The following is a 21,690-nucleotide window of genomic DNA, read 5'->3' on the forward strand; positions in this document are numbered from 1 at the left end:
ATCTTTCCTGCTTTCTCTTGTGGGCATTTAGTGCTATAAATTTCCCTCTACACACTGCTTTGAATGCGTCCCAGAGATTCTGGTATGTTGTGTCTTTGTTCTCATTGGTTTCAAAGAACATCTTTATTTCTGCCTTCATTTCGTTATGTACCCAGTAGTCATTCAGGAGCAGGTTGTTCAGTTTCCATGTAGTTGAGCGGCTTTGAGTGAGATTCTTAATCCTGAGTTCTAGTTTGATTGCATTGTGGTCTGAGAGACAGTTTGTTATAATTTCTGTTCTTTTACGTTTGCTGAGGAGAGCTTTACTTCCAACTATATGGTCAATTTTGGAATAGGTGTGGTGTGGTGCTGAAAAAAATGTATATTCTGTTGATTTGGGGTGGAGAGTTCTGTAGATGTCTATTAGGTCCGCTTGGTGCAGAGCTGAGTTCAATTCCTGGGTATCCTTGTTGACTTTCTGTCTCGTTGATCTGTCTAATGTTGACAGTGGGGTGTTAAAGTCTCCCATTATTAATGTGTGGGAGTCGAAGTCTCTTTGTAGGTCACTCAGGACTTGCTTTATGAATCTGGGTGCTCCTGTATTGGGTGCATATATATTTAGGATAGTTAGCTCCTCTTGTTGAATTGATCCCTTTACCATTATGTAATGGCCTTCTTTGTCTCTTTTGATCTTTGTTGGTTTAAAGTCTGTTTTATCAGAGACTAGGATTGCAACCCCTGCCTTTTTTTGTTTTCCATTTGCTTGGTAGATCTTCCTCCATCCTTTTATTTTGAGCCTATGTGTGTCTCTGCACGTGAGATGGGTTTCCTGAATACAGCACACTGATGGGTCTTGACTCTTTATCCAACTTGCCAGTCTGTGTCTTTTAATTGGAGAATTTAGTCCATTTACATTTAAAGTTAATATTGTTATGTGTGAATTTGATCCTGTCATTATGATGTTAGCTGGTGATTTTGCTCGTTAGTTGATGCAGTTTCTTCCTAGTCTCGATGGTCTTTACATTTTGGCATGATTTTGCAGCGGCTGGTACCGGTTGTTCCTTTCCATGTTTAGCACTTCCTTCAGGAGCTCTTTTAGGGCAGGCCTGGTGGTGACAAAATCGGTCAGCATTTGCTTGTCTGTAAAGTATTTTATTTCTCCTTCACTTATGAAGCTTAGTTTGGCTGGATATGAAATGCCGGGTTGAAAATTCTTTTATTTAAGAATGTTGAATATTGGCCCCCACTCTCTTCTGGCTTGTAGGGCTTCTGCCGAGAGATCCGCTGTTAGTCTGATGGGCTTCCCTTTGAGGGTAACCCGACCTTTCTGTCTGGCTGCCCTTAACATTTTTTCCTTCATTTCAACTTTGGTGAATCTGACAATTATGTGTCTTGGAGTTGCTCTTCTCGAGGAGTATCTTTGTGGCGTTCTCTGTATTTCCTGAATCTGAACGTTGGCCTGCCTTGCTAGATTGGGGAAGTTCTCCTGGATAATATCCTGCAGAGTGTTTTCCAACTTGGTTCCATTCTCCGCATCACTTTCAGGTACACCAATCAGACGTAGATTTGGTCTTTTCACATAGTCCCATATTTCTTGGAGGCTTTGCTCATTTCTTTTTATTCTTTTTTCTCTAAACTTCCCTTCTCGCTTCATTTCATTCATTTCATCTTCCATTGCTGATACCCTTTCTTCCAGTTGATCGCATCGGCTCCTGAGGCTTCTGCATTCTTCACGTAGTTCTCGAGCCTTGGTTTTCAGCTCCATCAGCTCCTTTAAGCACTTCTCTGTATTGGTTATTCTAGTTATACATTCTTCTAAATTTTTTTCAAAATTTTCAACTTCTTTGCCTTTGGTTTGAATGTCCTCCCGTAGCTCAGAGTAATTTGATCGTCTGAAGCCTTCTTCTCTCAGCTCGTCAAAATCATTCTCCATCCAGCTTTGTTCTGTTGCTGGTGAGGAACTGCGTTCCTTTGGAGGAGGAGAGGCGCTCTGCGTTTTAGAGTTTCCAGTTTTTCTGTTCTGTTTTTTCCCCATCTTTGTGGTTTTATCTACTTTTGGTCTTTGATGATGGTGATGTACAGATGGGTTTTCGGTGTGGATGTCCTTTCTGTTTGTTAGTTTTCCTTCTAACAGACAGGACCCTCAGCTGCAGGTCTGTTGGAATACCCTGCCGTGTGAGGTGTCAGTGTGCCCCTGCTGGGGGGTGCCTCCCAGTTAGGCTGCTCGGGGGTCAGGGGTCACGGACCCACTTGAGGAGGCAGTCTGCCCGTTCTCAGATCTCCAGCTGCGTGCTGGGAGAACCACTGCTCTCTTCAAAGCTGTCAGACAGGGACATTTAAGTCTGCAGTCGTTACTGCTGTCTTTTTGTTTGTCTGTGCCCTGCCCCCAGAGGTGGAGCCTACAGAGGCAGGCAGGCCTCCTTGAGCTGTGGTGGGCTCCACCCAGTTCCAACTTCCCGGCTGCTTTGTTTACCTAAGCAAGCCTGGGCAATGGCGGGCGCCCCTCCCCCAGCCTCACTGCCGCCTTGCAGTTTGATCTCAGACTGCTGTGCTAGCAATCAGCGAGATTCCGTGGGCGTAGGACCCTCTGAGCCAGGTGTGGGATATAGTCTCGTGGTGCGCCGTTTTTTAAGCCGGTCTGAAAAGCGCAATATTCGGGTGGGAGTGACCCGATTTTCCAGGTGCGTCCATCACCCCTTTCTTTGACTCGGAAAGGGAACTCCCTGACCCCTTACGCTTCCCACGTGAGGCAATGCCTCGCCCTGCTTCGGCTTGCGCACGGTGCGCGCACCCACTGGCCTGCGCCCACTGTCTGGCACTCCCTAGTGAGATGAACCCGGTACCTCAGATGGAAATGCAGAAATCACCCGTCTTCTGCGTCGCTCTCGCTGGGAGCTGTAGACCGGAGCTGTTCCTATTCGGCCATCTTGGCTCCTCCCCCCACAAATGTTTTCTTAAAAGGCTACAAGTTCTATTTTGTTCTTTTCCAAATAGTCAATTTATTGTTCTTTAATCACACTTTCAATAGCACTCTTTAAACATATTAAACATAATTATTAAATTATTACATAATAACTTAAATACCTAGTTTGATGTTATTGCTGACTCGTATTCAAGATGTGAGCTATTTACTTGTGTGTTTAGTGAATTTTAATCAGAAGTTCATGTTACTTTAAATTTATCTGCAGAAACCATTGAGGCTTGAGTATAACATGTGTTCCTCCAGAAATGATTTCTATTACTTCTGTCAGGTACCTTGGGGATGATACCAACCCAGAATCCATATAAGCAATAATTTTGACTTGGGGGTTTCTCGGGGCCACAAAAGTCATAAGATTTAGGCTACATAGCTAAGTAAGCAGGAGTTTGAGGCTAAAAATCATCAGGGGAAACCTTTTCTCTTCCTCCAAAACTAAGGCTGAGAGAATTATGCATATCACGGTTTCACTTTGTGGGATCAGGTTTTTCTATTTTGCCCTGAGAGAATGGTACCCTTTGGGAGGCCCTGTTTCAGTGTCATGAGGATTGTCTCTTACCCAACCTCCTTCACTGTCTTTTTCTCCTACCCTTTATACAGGCCCATTAAACTCAGCCTTAGGCCACCAGGGTTTAGTAGATCCCTCCTAGGAAAATGCTGGCCCCAGCCTACTATCTTCTTAGGTTTTTACTTTCTTATTATCTCTGTACCTTTAGGAATTTATGTTCTTTCTCACTGGCTAAGCCATGAAAAAAATGTGTTTTAGATTTTATCTAGCATTCTTAGTAGTTTCTGTGAATGTATAACCCACTCTATTCCCAGAAACATGTCTACAAACAATATTTTTATGAAAACCTTGGTAACTTCAACTTATCACTGGCCAGTTTTTCTAAAAGCCCCAAGCTCTTTGATTTTCTTATGTTTTTTTCCCTAATATGGCTAAATTTTCCTTAAAAGCAAGGCACGATAGAAGCTAATGTTATTGAGGGCATACTCTATCCCAGGTGCTATTATAAATCCTTTTATGATTTGTCTCATTTTAATTTGTCCAACAGCCCCATGAGATCTGTGCTCTTGTAATTCTCATTTTGTAAAGAAGGAGACTGTGACAGGTCCAAAATGGTAAACATAGCCCCAAATCAGACAAATCAGAACTGGGATTCAAATCCAGGCAATCCAGCTCCAGAGCATCTTAACAGACTGCAATCCACCGCCTCACTAAAACATCAGTGCATTGATTGATTAAATGCATTAATTGATCCATTAATCTTATTTCTAACCACCACGGAGTGTAAAGCACTATACTTTGGATGAGGCAAAAGATTTCATAAGCGGCCTACAGCCCAGTGAGTTGAGAATTGTGTCCATGGAGGCATACTGCCAGCAAGAGATGATTTGTGGCACGAAAAAGACAGAGATAAGAACCTGTGGGTAAACACCTGCTGGATATAGGCAGGAAGTTAAGGAGCCAGAGAAAGCTCCTGCATAACTTTATGAGGATTTCCCATGGTCTCTACAATGGCAGAGCCTATTTTGGAGAAGTTATTGTACAAATGGACAGGGCAATGACAACATAATTGAACATGCGATCAATAACACAATCACTATATCACTTCACGTAGATATTATTTCAGGAAATGAACAGAGAAGTGGTAATGCTGACTGCTTGCCAAGGAAGTGAGAGAAACTGGAAAAGAATGTATCTTCTTTCAGGAAGAAAAAATAATAAAGTATTAAAATGTTTGGCAAATTTTGCTGGTGTGAATGAGTAACAGGAAAATCTTGGGTTTTAGATGGTGACCACTGCAAAGCTTGTGTCTACAGATACCTAAGAGATAAAATTACCACCTCTACGAAGATTTGCCACATTGCTTTTCTCATCCACCTTAGATTTTACCACTTCTAATTAAACCTTGCTTCTAGTCGCCTCTTATTTATCAAGGACCCCTAAGCTTTCTTTTTTTGTTTTGGAAAAAGTCTATTTTGGGATAAAATTTATCTCTGCTCTCTTTCTTTAGCTTTTTCTCATACCATTCCTCACATAATGTATTCCTCCTCCCCATGCTTACCTCCATTTAGCCTTGCTTAGCAAATTAAAGGAAAAAATTACAAGAAACATTAAAGAGTGGCTTCTTTGACATGCTTCTTTTCTTTGAGCCATTTCATCAGCAGCTCTTTCTAATATTCACTTTGTTGACTTTGAAAAAGTTCAACGTGTCTGTTGGCTAGAAAACAAAATCTGAAGATTTTTGTCTCTATCAGGAACAATGTGGACAGGATTTGCCTCAGAAGACCGAGTATTACACTTATTCTTGACAACTGGTTCTCCAGAGTCTCCAAACTAATGACTAAGTTTTCTCCAGAACCTGCCATCCTCATAAGAGCCACGTTGGATCCACTCAATTCAGTAATAATACCCTCCTTAGTCTTCTATAGACTGTTCAAATTTAACTTTTGAAATGGAGTGAATCAGATAGTACAGGCCGTTCAAAATAGCCCATAATTCTTCTGGGTCTATATTCTCTCATTTTTAGTACCAATCAAAGATTGGTACCCGTCAAAGATTTTCTAGCCTCTCCCTCATCCTCCTACTTTGTACTAAAGTGCATTAACACAGCTTATATCTTTAAATAATCCTTCTATAGATTTGTTTCTCAGGCTAAAAGAGATGCCATGAAAGAGGACTTCTGGTGAAACTTCAAGGACTTAATGAGACTTCGAGGACATTGATACAAGCTATTTGTAACTCAGAAATTCTACCTGGATCCTAGGCCCTTGACAGTCCTTAGAGAAGAGTTGGTAAATGACTCACCTAAGAGCTCTAAGAAAGGTTTCCTCTCTTGTGATCCATCTCCTTTTACTTTGTGGTGTAGCCAGATATTCAGAAATGGCCAATAGATATTTTGATTTCCAGCCTCTGAGAGTTTCTTATTCCATCAGTGCTCATCTCAGTACTCTGAGATGAGCACATAGTCTATTGCTAGCAGTGTTTCATTCACTCAACCTCCTTCAAAAATGATCCAGCTGTGGAAAAGGCCCTAAATGCTTATGAGCATTCTTCAATATATCTAAGAAAGGATCTGAGAGCACAACTCATTAACAAAGAAGGAGCAATTAAAAAGGTGCAAGCTGCAAATAACCTTCCTCCTGGGTGATAGAAGGGAGCCCAACTCTATTAATTGGTCCCTTGCTTAGACTCTAAGCTCTCCCTTGAGGGTGTTAATTTTTTTACACATTTTGACACCAAGGGTCCCTCCTTACACCTTGAAAGAATCATGAGGCTGATTTAGAGGTCACTTTCAACCTTGTCATCCATAAACTAACTGTGTCACCATAGCATAGGAACAATCATCAGAGACCTCTGTCTGGGAAAAATACCAGGAAGTAGCAAGCAAACTCTCAGCTATTCTGAGTCAGACTCTCTGCAGTAGATGGATTCTCAATTCTTTACTTTCTTATTCTGGACCAATTTTTTAATTTTTACATTGGACTCCATGGATGGATCATATTCAAAAAGACCTTACAGAGATTTGGAGTAGGGAAGAAGAAACATAAACAGGTTCATTTTTCTCCCTCATAGCTCCAACAACTTGGTTTAACTTCCCACACAGAGGTATCCAATCTTTTGGCTTCCCTGAGACACACTGAAAGAAGAATTGTCTTGGGCCACATATAAACTACACTAACAATAGATGATGAGCTAAGAAAACTCTCAAAAAAACTCATAATGTTTTAAGAAGTTTATTAATTTGAATTGGGCCACATTCAAAGATATCCTGGGCTGCATGCTGCCCATGGGCCATGGGTTGGACAAGCTTAGAAGGAATAAAAGAGTAGCAGATGAAGAATGGGAGGGGAGAATGATTATACAAATAAAGGCAGAGATGAGGAGTGTTAAATCAAGTTTAGTCTAAAGCTGCCTCCTTGCATATTTTAAGTTTGGTCTAAAGGTTTTTCTGTGCATCATGAACTATAACAAGTGGAGGTGTAAATAGACCATAGCCTACACTTGTGCCAATCACCGAGTATTGGCCAATCAAATATAGTCAACTTTTCTAACCATGTTCAAATAAAGCAAATGCCAAGTTGTAACTAATCCAGCTGTTTCTGTACTTCATTTCTGTTTTCTGTATGTCACTTTCCTTTTTCTGTCCATAATTCTTTTTCCACCATAAGGCTGTGCTGAAGTCTCTGAGCCTACCCTGGCTCAAGAGGCTGCCTGATTTGTGCTCAATTAAGCTCCTTTAAAGTTAATGCAGCTGAAATTTTCTTGTATTAGATGGTTTCAGTAGTGGGATCTGAAATAGGGCTTCTAACGATTCCCAGAAGCACTGAATGACCCAATTGTGTCCTTTGATCTCACAGAGCAGCTGGAGATTGTGGTAGGTTCTCTCTGGGATTCCAAAGCTCCACAAATTTGTGTTTTGAGCAATTTGGGGTTGCTATGAGAAAATTTCTGATTCAAACTGGGTTTGGAAGTAGTAACAGAAACTACGCCAGGTCCAGGATAGGATTGGATCTGGTAATCAACTGGCTTGGATCCAGTCAGAGGCCTCTTGCATCTGACTGGGTTAGAAAGAAACTGGTAGCAAATGGCAGTGTTACAGGAGGTGTAAAATTTGGCTTTTGGAAATTTGAAGGCAAATAAAAAACTTAAGCAACTAACTAAAAAAAAAAAAAAATTAAATCTGCCTTGGACTCTTTGCTGACATCTATGGGTGACAGGATTAGGCATGTGCAGGATCATGGGACATGGGGAAACTTTTTCTTCCTAAAGAGGGAAAGTTAAGAGCTGATGGGGCTGCTGGAAAAGATCCCTTCATGACCTACTAGCGGCTGCCTGAACTTCTGATTCAGTATTGCTGCAATGAGTGGATCTTTCTCTGGCCTCTCTGAGCTCCTCACCTTCCCCACCCTGCTGTGGGCAATGCTTTTCTCCCTCTCTCTCTCTCTTGCTCTCACTCAATGAAAACCAATTGTGGAAACAGTAAAAATCACTATCTATTGCAAAGTTTTAATTAATGAGAAAAATTTTGTCAGGCTAGTCTTTAGCTGTAGCAAACCTCATGTCCTTTGTGCTTTGATTTTGTTTTGTGTGAATTTGTCTTTCTGCATCATTCTACCATAAAAAGGGATACCATAGGATGGAAGATGGGTTTAGGACTCCATAATCTCACTGTTCAAATCAGCCCAGCAAACTGATCAGTAACAAACTTTGCAGCAGGTCCCTGAAACAAACAAAAAGTGGATGAGGTCTCTATCTTGTTTTATGTCCTTGAGAGCTTGACCTTATAACCACGTGGTGGTACTTTCTCTTGATCTCTGCCATCTAGGGAACAGGAATTTTGGGGCTGATGTCATAATTAGCTCTAGAAATTATCTTGAGCAGTTAAAAGCCTTTGCGAGCTCAAAATTGGCTAGCCTCCTTCTGGGAAGAGCAATGGAAAGTGCCCAGTGCTGTAGCTTAGCAGCTAAGGCTTTGCCATTTTACAATGCAGCCCTGGTTTAATCCTGTCTTAGGAAATGAGTCCTTTCTGATTTGATATCTGTGTGACTTTTACCATTTGTTGATTCTCTTTGTCTCAATGAAAAATTTCTGGCATTCCCTCTTAAATTTTCCTTTCTCTGAGCACCTTTGGAGATTCTAGATCTTGTAGAAACTGCTAACCACTCCTTTGAAAATACCTCACACATTCATGGTTAAGTCATAACCTTTGTTGAGACTTGTGGGTTTCACCTGTGAAGTCACTTTTGGTAGGGTTTAAAAGCCAGAAATATTGGCCATTTGGCCTGGCTAAAGTAGGGTATTAAGAAATGTAAAAGGACTTTTATTTTTAAGAAAACTGTGGTTAAAATCAGCTTAATTAAAGGCAGATATCCAAGCTATATATACATATACTTAAAAGGTCTTTATGTTTTTTCTCTTTTTGAATCTTGTTTTCCTGGAAAAATGGCTTTTTTCTTCTCAGTTGACTGAATTATTTCTACATTTTGCCTTCTTGCTGTTCTTGATGCTCACATGAGAGAGCTTGAGATAATTGTTAACAGTTTCCATTCTGGGAAAAAAAACCTCTGTTTTCCTCATGGAACCCTGGGAATTGAAAGCAGATAGAGGTCTCTCAAAATCTAAGACTCAGTTTGATTTTACATTATGTTACCGGACTTTTTTCTACTTTTGGGAGTATCAGGTATTACTTTGCATTATGAGAGAACATTGATGTGTAATAACTAAGTAGGAAATGTAATTTTAGGGATGTCTAATGGCAGTTATGGGAGAGATACTCAACTCTTTGCATGTTTGGATTAGAGAAGCATGCTCTTGGTCACCTAAAAGGTATAGAAATATCCCTACCCCCACTGAGAAATAAGACTCCCATGGGAGATGGGCTGATTCCCTCTTTTTTGGGATCCAGGATCTGGTATAAAAATGAGACCCTTAATTTTGGAAATCTGTTTTTGCCTTCCAGCTGTGCCTGCTTATTAGGCCCTAGAAATTGCATATTTTCCTAGCCATGTTCCTCCATGGACTCCACCCTGAAGCCAGTAATCCAACTAAGAAACTTAAATGCTGACAAATGAAAAATGTTACAACTACTAGATCATCTTTCTCTGTATTTATTTGTGTTGTGTGGGTGATGTTTACACAAAAGAGCTCAAATTAATTGGCTTAAAGAAAAATTAGCACTTAAATCAAATATTTTGTCAGAAAAATTAAAACTAATGCCTTTTAGTTCATGTGACTTTAGTAATCTTTGAGAAATAAAGACAGTTTTAAAGATTATTGGTACAATTAAAATGTCTTCAAAATTTAGACATTTGATCTAAAGTAGATCAGGTATTAGGTTTGCTAAATGCTTTAAGGTCATAAACTGCTTCTCTGACATTTGGAAATTGTTTAATTTACCTACCTTGGAGCTATTAGATTCTAGATAAGGCCTGGGGATGTGTGGAATTAGCCATGCCACCTAGCTATGCAAAGAAGGTTATAAACAAAAGAGATTTTAGGTAAGAAAGGATCTTGTATGGTAAATTATTGTCCTAAAGTAAAATGACAGTTTGTTTAAAAGGAGGGATGTTTAGGACAAGTCAGAAAGTCCAAGAATGTCATAGATGATCTGTATAAGTCATGAAAAGGAATTTATTCCAGAAATGTTGTACAATTCAAAGTTTATTAGGCCTCCTAAATGCTTCATAAAATACCACTATGACTCTTAACTATACAAATTTCCTGCTTTACAGCTAAGTAAGGCCTGGGGACATGGGGTGTTAGCCATGCCCCCTAGCTATGCTGGAAAGAGTCAGCCTTTATCTGCACTTCTGACTGGTGTTCCAGGCTTCATACCCACTGCATAATTAAAATCGATTACTAACAAGGTTTTTTACCACAAGTAAAAGTTGCTAAGAGTTAACAATATAACATATATTTGAGACTACTGAACAAACAATTCTATACACAATGGGTGTAAGGAAAGTAGAATATACTTTTGGTAAAAGATAAGAAAGTGTGGGAATATGGATTTCTTGCCTAAGTTTAGAGGGTAAAAGATTGTTTAAAGTGAGATAGGAAAAACCTAAAGGTTTGAACAAGTTGTGAAAGGTTTATAAAAAATTAATTGTAAAAGAGATTCTGTGTGTGAACATATTGGATAAAGTTAAAGGGGTATTATTCTGTTTTTTTGTATATTGAACATTGGAATAAAAGCACAACCAGCTTTTCTTAGAGCACTGAGCTGCTCTTTAACCAATTTTTAAACAGTCATAAAGTATTTATCAGAATCTCACCTTATGGTGAAACTAATTAAGATTAAATAGATTTGTTTATAAACTTTTATTAAAACTGACATTAATAGTACACTAATGCAAGGGTGAAATTTGGCTTTCTCTCTCAAACAAAGTTTCATGTAATATTAATAAAAGAATAATGAAAGATTTTTGTTTGCCTTTTGAGTAAACTACAGGAAAAAGATGGAAAAAACAAGAAACAGATTGTTTTGAAAGCTAAGTCTTCCTTCTATCAATGAGTAATGGTTTTTGCCTTTTTAAAATTTTTGAGTTATCATTTTGGTAACTCAAAAATGAATGACTTATGGTGATCTGGAATTCTATTTCATAATATCAAACATTGTAAACCTTTAAAATATTTGATAAGTGTCCCAAAATCAATTTTCTGCTTCAAAATTAAGTTTTTTTAATCTCTAACTTTGTGATGTTACAGAGGACACCTGAAGAATCCAAAAGAAAGGTAAAAAGAATTACTTGACATGTTAAGTTACATGGGAAGCATTGTCAAAATAAAAAATAATGTTTAACTTCCTTTGGGTTATATTTTAGTGAATGATATTAATATATGTTCCAAAATAGTATGGTATTTCTAAAATTCTAATGTGTCTGAATATATGCTATTAATCATAATTATGGTTATTAAGTGTAGTTATTGAAGACCAAGAAATAACCTAATTTCTTTGTCAATTGTGTATTTCACTATGACTATTTAAAGTCATTACCATAGTTAATTGCTTGATGCTGATGCAGTTTTTGAAAACTTCACCAGTGTGCAAAATCCTAAAATATGGTGTCTTTTAGGAGATTCATGAAAAGATGGAAAGGACCCTGAAAAGCACTATGGAATACAGGTTTCTGGCTGCTAACCCAAGAAGAACAAAAATTAATTGAATACCAAGAAAATACTTTGCCAGATTTTCATGGTAAATCAGCCAGTACTGAAATTGTTTAGACATACAATTTGAACAAACTCCATGATCTATGTCAAATTACCTACAATAACCCATCAGTTATCAGTGCTATGCACCTAAATTTGAGAAACAATTTGTATTCAAGAGGACATAAATTCAATGATAAGCTTGGACTTATGGAGAACAAGGATGTCACCTTATCCTACCTGAGTCCTTAAAGCTTTTGTTATTAAGAGTTCTGCATTCCAGAGACACAGCCAAAACAGAGAATTTTAGACCAATATCCTTGCTGAACATTGATGCAAAAATCCTCAATAAAATACTGGCAAAATGAATCCAGCAGCACAACAAAAAGCTTATCCACCATGATCAAGTGGGCTTCATCCCTGGGATGCAAGGCTGGTTCAATATACGCAAATCAATAAATGTAATCCAGCATATAAACAGAACAAAAGACAAAAATCACATGATTATCTCAATAGATGCAGAAAAGGCCTTTGACAAAATTCAACAACCGTTCATGCTAAAAACTCTCAATAAATTAGGTATTGATGGGGTGTATCTCAAAATAATAAGAGCTATCTATGACAAACCCACAGCCAATATCATACTGAATGGGCAAAAACTGGAAGCATTCCCTTTGAAAACTGGCACAAGACAGGGATGCCCTCTCTCACCACTCCTATTCAACATAGTGTTGGAAGTTCTGGCCAGGGCAATTAGGCAGGAGAAGGAAATAAAAGATATTTAACTAGGAAAAGAGGAAGTCAAATTGTCCCTGTTTGCAGACGACATGATTGTATATCTAGAAAACCCCGTTGTCTCAGTCCAAAATCTCCTTAAGCTGATAAGCAACTTCAGCAAAGTCTCAGAATACAAAATCAATGTACAAAAATCACAAGCATTCTTACACACCAATAACAGACAAACAGAGAACCAAATCATTAGTGAATTCCCATTCACAATTGCTTCAAAGAGAATCAAATACCTAGGAATCCAACTTACAAGGGATGTGAAGGACCTCTTCAAGAAGAACTAGGAGAACTGCAAACCACTGCTCAATGAAATAAAAGAGGATACAAACAACTGGAAGAACATTCCATGCTCACGGATTGGAAGAATCAATATCGTGAAAATGGCCATACTGCCCAAGGTAATTTATAGATTCAATGCCATCCCCATCAAGCTACCAATGACTTTCTTCACAGAATTGGAAAAAACTACTTTAAAGTTCATATGGAACCAAAAAAGAGCCCGCATCGCCAAGTCAATCCTAAGCCAAAAGAACAAAGCTGGAGGCATCACACTACCTGACTTCAAACTATACTACAAGGCTACAGTCACCAAAACAGCATGGTACTGGTACCAAAACAGAGATATAGATCAATGGAACAGAACAGAGCCCTCAGAAATAACACCAAATATCTACAACCATCTGATCTTTGACAAACCTGAGAAAGACAAGCAATGGGGAAAGGATTCCCTATTTAATAAATGGTGCTGGGAAAACTGGCTAGCCATATGTAGAAAGCTGAAACTGGATCCCTTCCTTACACCTTATACAAAAATTAATTCAAGATGGATTAAAGACTTAAACATTAGACCTAAAACCATAAAAACCCTACAAGAAAACCTAGGCATTACCATTCAGGACATAGGCATGGGCAAGGACTTCATGTCTAAAACACCAAAAGCAATGGCAACAAAAGACAAAATTGATAAATGGGATCTAATTAAACTAAAGAGCTTTTGCACAGCAAAAGAAACTACCATCAGAGTGAACAGGCAACCTACAAAATGGGAGAAAATTTTCTCAACCTACTCATCTGACAAAGGGCTAATATCCAGAATCTACAATGAACTCAAACAAATTTACAAGAAAAAACAAACAACCCCATCAAAAAGTGGGGAAAGGACATGAACAGACACCTCTCAAAAGAAGACATTTATGCAGCCAAAAAACACATGAAAAAATGCTCACCATCACTGGCCATCAGAGAAATGCAAATCAAAACCACAATGAGATATCATCTCACATCAGTTAGAATGGCAATCATTAAAAAGTCAGGAAACAACAGGTGCTGGAGAGGATGTGGAGAAATAGGAGCACTTTTACACTGTTGGTGGGACTGTAAACTAGTTCAACCATTGTGGAAGTCAGTGTGGTGGTTATTCAGGGATCTAGAACTAGAAATACCATTTGACCCAGCCATCCCATTACTGGGTATATACCCAAAGGACTATAAATCATGCTGTTATAAAGACACATGCACACGTATGTTTATTGTGGCACTATTCACAAAAGCAAAGACTTGGAACCAACCCAAATGTCCAACAATGATAGACTGGATTAAGAAAATGTGGCACATATACACCATGGAATACTATGCAGCCATAAAAAATGATGAGTTCATGTCCTTTGTAGGGACATGGATGAAATTGGAAATCATCATTCTCAGTAAACTATTGCAAGAACAAAAAACCAAACACCGCATATTCTCACTCATAGGTGGGAATTGAACAATGAGAACATATGGACACAGGAAGGGGAACATCACACTCTGTGGACTGTTGTGGGGTGGGGGGAGAGGGGAGGGATAGCATTGGGAGATATACCTAATGCTAGATGACGAGTTAGTGGGTGCAGCGCACCAGCATGGCCCATGTATACATATGTAACTAACATGCACAATGTGCACATGTACCCTAAAACTTAAAGTATAATAATAAAAAAAGAGTTCTGCATGCCATGACTCATCCTGAAAAAGATAAAATAATCCAAATTAAATACATATTGGTGTGGTGACTTTTAAATTGCTAAAATAGTTTATGACCAATGTTTGGTTTGTCAAACCCATATTCCTGGGAAGATAATCAAAGCTTCAGGTACATTTGGCTACCTAATGGGCCATTTAAACATGTATAGAGAGACTTCATTTGATTATCATTTTCAATGCATGTTTTCCAGTTGTATAAAAGCTTTCCCATGCAAGAGGTCTGATGTTATAACAGTATATTATGATGTCACAGTATATTCTCACCAGGTAAAGAAAGATTTTTATGGTTCACTGACTGGGGACAATCAACCCCTTCACAATCTAGAACCTGAAGATTGGATCTTCCAAAAACATCAGAAAAAGACTGCCCTTGCCATCCACATTGCAGCAAACTTTGAAACCTTGAACCTTGGGTTAATAATCTTACAACTGAGAAAGGCCCCTCCACACTCTTAGAACCTCACATGCATTGGAACCCTTAAGGTAAAGCTAACTGGGAAGCTTCTCCTCAGAAGAAGATGGCATCCTTGATGTGAACAGCTTCTCCTGAGATCATGGATCAAGACATCTGTACTATAATGATGCTTATTTTTGAATATTTTCCCTTGCTTATGCCTCCATGAACAATAGAAGTGAAAAGGGGGTCTGTTGTGTGCACTCATGGGGTATATTTTTATTTGTGAAGGATTTTGCAGCCAGTCTTTTACATGGATAAACTTACATAGATAAAAGATAAAGGCCCCAATGTAGGTGAGAAATTTTAATGGTACATACATTGCCCCATAATCAGTCAGAAAGGGAACAGTGGTTCACTCCTCCTAACCTACATCATGGCTTAAAGAGAACATTGCCAGGAGGCCTTCACTATTCTAGAAGGGCATCAATTGTTAAGTCCTTTTTCCCATGGTTTGGAGTGATAAAGGAAATGATTAGAAATGTGTCTCTCATGATAGGCTCTATAAAAGATTCTACTGTAAAGGCTATCATTACACAACAGACTTTACATTCTCTTGTGAAAGTTATGCTAAATAATAGAATTGCTCTAGATTACTTACTGGCTAAACAGAAATATCTGTGCAGCCGCTGCCATTTGTGGCCTATGGTGAAATACATCAAATGTAGATTATAGAGATTCAGCTGTAGGGGGTTAATGAAGAGACTGCTTACTTAAGTGAGTGAACTCTAGCTAATTCTTTGATCTACCTGATTTCAGGTAGTTTGGTTTATGGGGACTCTGAGTAAGAAGCATACTCCAAAATCTTGGTATTATCCTCCTGATAGTCATAATAGCAGTCTTCTTGGTGGGCTATGTTCTCTCAAAAGTTTTAAAGGTTTGCATGCAGCCGTCTCTGGAATGTCTCTTCAACTGGAATGATAAGAGCTGACAGAAATGTGTGACCATGAGGACACTGTAACCTATGAATGACATGCTGAGACCAGAAACCAAAAACGACGGTAACTGAGAGTGGAGCTAAGGCCCTAAGTTTTGTCACACTCTCACCTACATGAGAACCTGACCAAAAAAGGGGAATTTTTAAACAAAATTATGGGAGGCCATTGTTTTGGACTGAGCTCATGCAGTAGGCCCCAAGAAACCAGACCAAACCAAAATGGAGTCACTCATGCTAAATGTGACAATGAAACTAAGACTTTAAGGAAACACCTAGATCCTACAACAGACAAGGGGTTTTTTCATGTAAACAGGACATTCCAGCATAAGGAGGAACCTTCTACTGAATCCTTGTTCCTACTTTATAAAACCCACTCTTTTACTGTTTCCCAGTGGGTTTCAATACCAAATAAGTACCTTTACAATGGTGGTAGTGACATCAACAACTAAAGTTTCGGTTAATCTCTCAAAATTGAGAGGATAACCAAAGGGGGGAATTGTTAAATGAATTTTAGCATAAAGCTGCCTCCTTACAGATTTTAGGTTCATCCTAAAGGTTTTTCTGTAAATTGTGAACTATAAAGGGTGGAGGTGTAAATAGACCGTAGCCTACACTTGGGCCGATCACCGAGTTTTGGCCAATCAAGTATAGCCAACTGTTCGAACCATGTTCAAATAAGGCAAACGCTGATATGTAACCAATCCAGTTGTTTCTGTATTTCACTTTTGTTTTCTGTAGGTCACTTTCCTTTCTCTGTTCATAAATCTTCTTCCACCACGTAACTGTGCTGAAGTCTCTGAGCCTACTCTGGCTCAAGAAGCAGCTCAATTCATGAATTTTTCATTGCTCAATTAAACTGCTTTAAATTTAATTTGGCTGAAGTTTTTGTTTTATCAGGAGTCAAAGAGGAAGAAGTGAGTAAAGTGTGCAGGAAAGTTTGGAAAGATAAATAATATTCAGCCACCCCCACTTGCCAAGCATGAACAGTTTCACCTCCTTCCTCCCTGCCTTACTAGCTCTTTATCTTCTCTCTCCATATTGAATAAGAAGAGAAGAAATCCTTATTTTTCAGCCCAAGACACTAACCGGGATTAAGCCTATGTCATTTGCTCTTCAAAGTCTGGGTTTTCTTTCAGAAACACACTGAACATTATATGGGAATAACACTTAGAGACTGGGCTGTGGAGAAGACCAAAGAGTCTGCTACAATATATTAGCAAATAAATTCTCTTACTTCTAACATAAATTTAGTCTTTGTTTTATTCCCCTCCAACCTTCCTGTTAGAAATTTTACTTAGCTGTATATAATGAGATAATATGTTTGAAATATCATCTAGTTTTTTACCTAGTATTCTTTTCCCCATATCTCTAATCATTACTTTCTCCCAGGCAGGTAGGTTGTTAGGTTCTCAAGCCTCAGAAAAAAAATGTGACAGCAAAAGAAAGTTGAATTAGAAGTGATAAGACCAAAATCATGAGTGAGTCTTCAGAATGGCTTACAGACAAAGCCTGAGATACATCACAACCTTCACCCAGGTTTGGAGACACCAAAAGCAGAGAGCCTGTAACTATATTTTGTTCAAGGTCTTGGATGGCAGGCAGAAACTTAAGAAAATAGGGTTGTGGGGGCTTCCAAGTAGACATTTGAGTGCTGCAGCTTCCCGTACAATATTCAGGATGGGAGAAAAGGAACAATCTCCATCTAACCAAGGGTAGCTTATCAGGTCATCGGACCTAATCGATCTTGAGGATAGGAATAAACAGAAATCAGCAACAACTCGTTTGTGATTTAACAGCTGGGATCTGATGAAACAATAGATATTTTCAGAGTTGCTAGTACGGTAAGATCAAGGATCAGATGCCCCCAGTACTCTGACATCATTCAAGTTCTATAGAACTTAGACATAAACCTGGAGGTTGGGGAAGAAAAGGAACTTGAATTGATTTTTTTCCCTCAGTGGAGAAAAAAGGAGAGCATAAAGTAAAAATAGTTATGGGATGATGATGAAAATTGCATTTCTTGAATACCAGAATTTGTAGGTTGTCTAAATCCCTTGACTGTTTATATAAGTATTATCATCTTCCAGGTGCATTATAATAGACCAACTGACTATACCTCAATTTATTTAACCATTTTCTTCTATTTTTGTTTTAAGCCACAATGTTTTGTAGTAATTCCTTGTACAGTAATAGGCAATTAACATCCCAAGAATTTCGACAACTTATTCAAAATGAGTCTTATTTTTGTGATTCTTGGTATATATTTCAAAATTAATTTTAGACTCAGGAATCTTTTATTTTAATGGCAGAAAAAAAAGAACTGAAACTGGATGAAGCATTAAAGTGAATCTTTTAGTTCATAAAACAGAGGTATTCAGAGAAAATTTGATCACTGGCTCAAACACTATTACTAAATATCCAATTTCCTTTATTCTGTTTAGTATGCCTTATGCAGGAATTGTGCCATCCTGTGGCAAATTTTCCTAGTAGCGTAATTCTTTTCTTTTATTATTATTATTATTATTATTATTATTATTATACTTTAAGTTTCAGGGTACATGTGCACAATGTGCAAGTTAGTTACATATGTATACACGTGCCATGCTGGTGTGCTGCACCCATTAACTCATCATTTAGCATTAGGTATATCTCCTAATGCTATCCCTCCCCCTTCCCCCCACCCCACAACACTCCCCAGAGTGTGATGTTCCCCTTCCTGTGTCCATGTGTTCTCATTGTTCAGTTCCCACCTATGAGTGAGAATATGTGGTGTTTGGTTTTTTGTTCTTGTGCTAGTTTACTGAGAATGATGATTTCCAATTTCATCCATGTCCCTACAAAGGACATGAACTCATCATTTTTTATGACTGCATAGTATTCCATGGTGTATATGTGCCACATTTTCTTAATCCAGTCTATCATTGTTGGACATTTGGATTGGTTCCAAGTCTTTGCTATTGTGAATAGTGCTGCAATAAACATATGTGTGCATGTATCTTTATAGCAGCATGATTTATAGAAAACCCCATTGTCTCAGTAGTAGCATAATTCTTGTACAAGTTCCAGATCTCATGGTCTCACCTCAAATCATCCTAAAGAAGAGATCATCTCTTCTGATAGATACCACAGATGAAAGGTTTCTTCCCAGATGCCTAGCAAGCATCTCCTTGCGTTTTTCTGTCTTTGATTGGGCTATATTGCCCACTTCTACTCCAAGCTATTTGTTACAGCTTTTGGATGATATTTGCTGATTGCTGATTGGCTTAAACCAATCAGGATTTATCTCTGAACCCAGAGTTCGAGCCAAACTTACTCAATGACAGCTGAGAACAGAAAAGGACATCTCTCCCCACTGTAAAAAAAAAAAAAAATTCAAGATACTCCTCTGAGAAAGACTGATTATTGATGCTAGGTGACATATAAATAAATAAATAAATAATCACTGACTTTTGAAACTTAACTCTCAATGTAATAAATGTAAATTACACAGAGTTTTAAAAGTCAAGTTAATTTTAATACTTAATATGGAAAACAGTTCTGGTTCTATCCTCATTCTTGCTCCTGATGTAACACTCTGTTCTTGTTTGAAGGACACAATATCTTCTTTAATCTGAGTGTATTAATTTTTGAATTTTTTTCCTATTCTTATAGCTCTTGAATTGTCGTTTGTCATTGGGTTCCTTTTCCTAAAACAAACATTGGGTTTGTTTTAGGGCTCTGTCTGGTAGTCCTTGAGTATGCTTTCAAATTGCAGAATGAGCATTTAAAAAACAAGTTCTGAAGCTTGGTGTTCATGGTCAGAGATAGTCTTCTGGCAGACTTTCTGCTAGGTGATCTGGCAGCAACTTCACAATTGCTGAGATAGACCCCTCTGTAAGCATCAGTAGTTATGTTCCCTTGGGCAGGATTTTCTCTACATAGAAATTCAGTCTTTTGCCTAGAAGATATCAACCCAGTTAGGAGTGTTCCAAGCATTGAATGCGTGAATGGAGTAAGTGCATGGTGGACAGAGAAGCTCAAACTGGGGAAATCTCCCTTTTCGCGATGTAGACACTATTGTAATGCCTCTTTTTTTTAGCATTCCTCCTTAGCTATGTCTGATAGCTCTGAGCCCACAGTCTCTGGTTCAGTTCTCCAGAGAATAAACTCCCAGTCTTCTGACAGAGCTGGGGAGGGATGGTTGGGGGAAGGTTGCTGTATGCAAGAAGAAGGGAGGGGATGGTCCAGGAATCCAGTTGTTTCTCAATAGATTTTCAACCAAACTGCCAGTTCTAAGCCTCACACACCCTGTACAGGTTCCTAGTGGTTTTCATTTCTGATCCTTTCTGAGATTGTGCAATCAAATGGCTTCTTCCCTATTCTTCCACCCTAGCCCGTCCAAAACCCAAAGCTTTCTGATTTATTTATTCTGAGTTGGTTGCCTCTCATACATCTGCTTTCTACCTTCCGACTCTTGTCACCACTTCTCTTATTCTCTACATCCTGGTGGTTTTGTAATTTTAAAAAAAACTTTTATTGTCATTTGTGGTGGGCTCCAGGAAGGAGCAAAGACAAAAGTATGGCTTTAGCCTAAATGTTTAACCAAATATCGCTACAACTATATTTTCAAAATGTTTAAATCATTTTATATTTTTCCTAGAAATAAGTGACTATACACTATCACTCACTGTATTTTCCCCCATATTCAGATAATGCAATTTTTAAATTATTTTAATATTTGTTTGGGGCTGATATTTTATTAGGTAGAAGAATTACTTTAATTTTCCTTTGTTACCTTTGGAACAGAACTTTTTGTTCATATGCTTATATTTTTAAGCAGATTCATTTAATTCTAATATCTATTGCCTCTGCTTATTAAAATGTAATTAGCTTACACTATTATTATACCAATTTCTGTAGCCTAATGATTGCTCATAAAAACATGTTTTAATATTCCTAAGGCCTTATTCCTGAGTAATAAACATATATACATATATGTGTGTAGATTAAAGATATGAGGAAAACACATTTTGCTTTCATTCTAAAAGTATAATTAAATCATAGTTTTAAAAATTAAATTGCGATCTGTCAAATTTGACTGAAAAACTGAGAAATTCTGTATCCTCAACATAGAATCCAAAATAAGTAACTTTATTAACATACATTAATTGATCTAAAAAACAAGGCCAATCAATACACAATTTTGATCTGCTCTATAAAAAGCTAATTCAAAAACAAAAAAGAATATATGTTGTTACAATATAATATAGCATAAAAATTAGATAGTCTTGATAACCATATTTCCCCCAGAAGAAGTCTACTGAGAACTTACCTGCCACATAAATTATTTGTTTTATTTTTTAATCAAGCACTTTTAGGAACTTTGCTGAATGTAAGTGATACGATAATTTTGACTCAGTAGGAGCCCAAATACTAAGATTTGCTCTAAAATACTAATGTTTATTCATTCATTCAACAAATCTTGATCAAATGCATACCTAATGTGCCAGGCACTGTTCAGATGCTGGGACCTCAACAGTCCTATTATCAATGACAGAAGCCAAGGTTACTGAGAGTGTACAGCGTATGGTACATCTTCCCTTCCTCTTTAGAACCCAGCAAAGACAGGTAGTTAATAATGTCAGAGAAAAATTTGCTGAAGTGAATGATATGGTTTGGCTGTGTACCCATCCAAATCTAATCTTAAATTGTAGCTCCCATAGTTATCTCATTCTGTGGTAGGGACCTGGTGGGAGATAATTGAATCATGGGAGCAGTTTCCCCCATACTGTTCTCATGGTAGTGAATAAGTGTCACAAGATCTGGTGGCTTTATAAGGGGTTTCCCCTTTTGCTTGGCTCTCATTCTTCTCTTGTCTGCTGATACTGTTCTCA

This window comes from Pan paniscus, chromosome 9 (genome assembly GCF_029289425.2).
Source record: "Pan paniscus chromosome 9, NHGRI_mPanPan1-v2.0_pri, whole genome shotgun sequence".
NCBI classification, from domain to species: domain Eukaryota; kingdom Metazoa; phylum Chordata; class Mammalia; order Primates; family Hominidae; genus Pan; species Pan paniscus.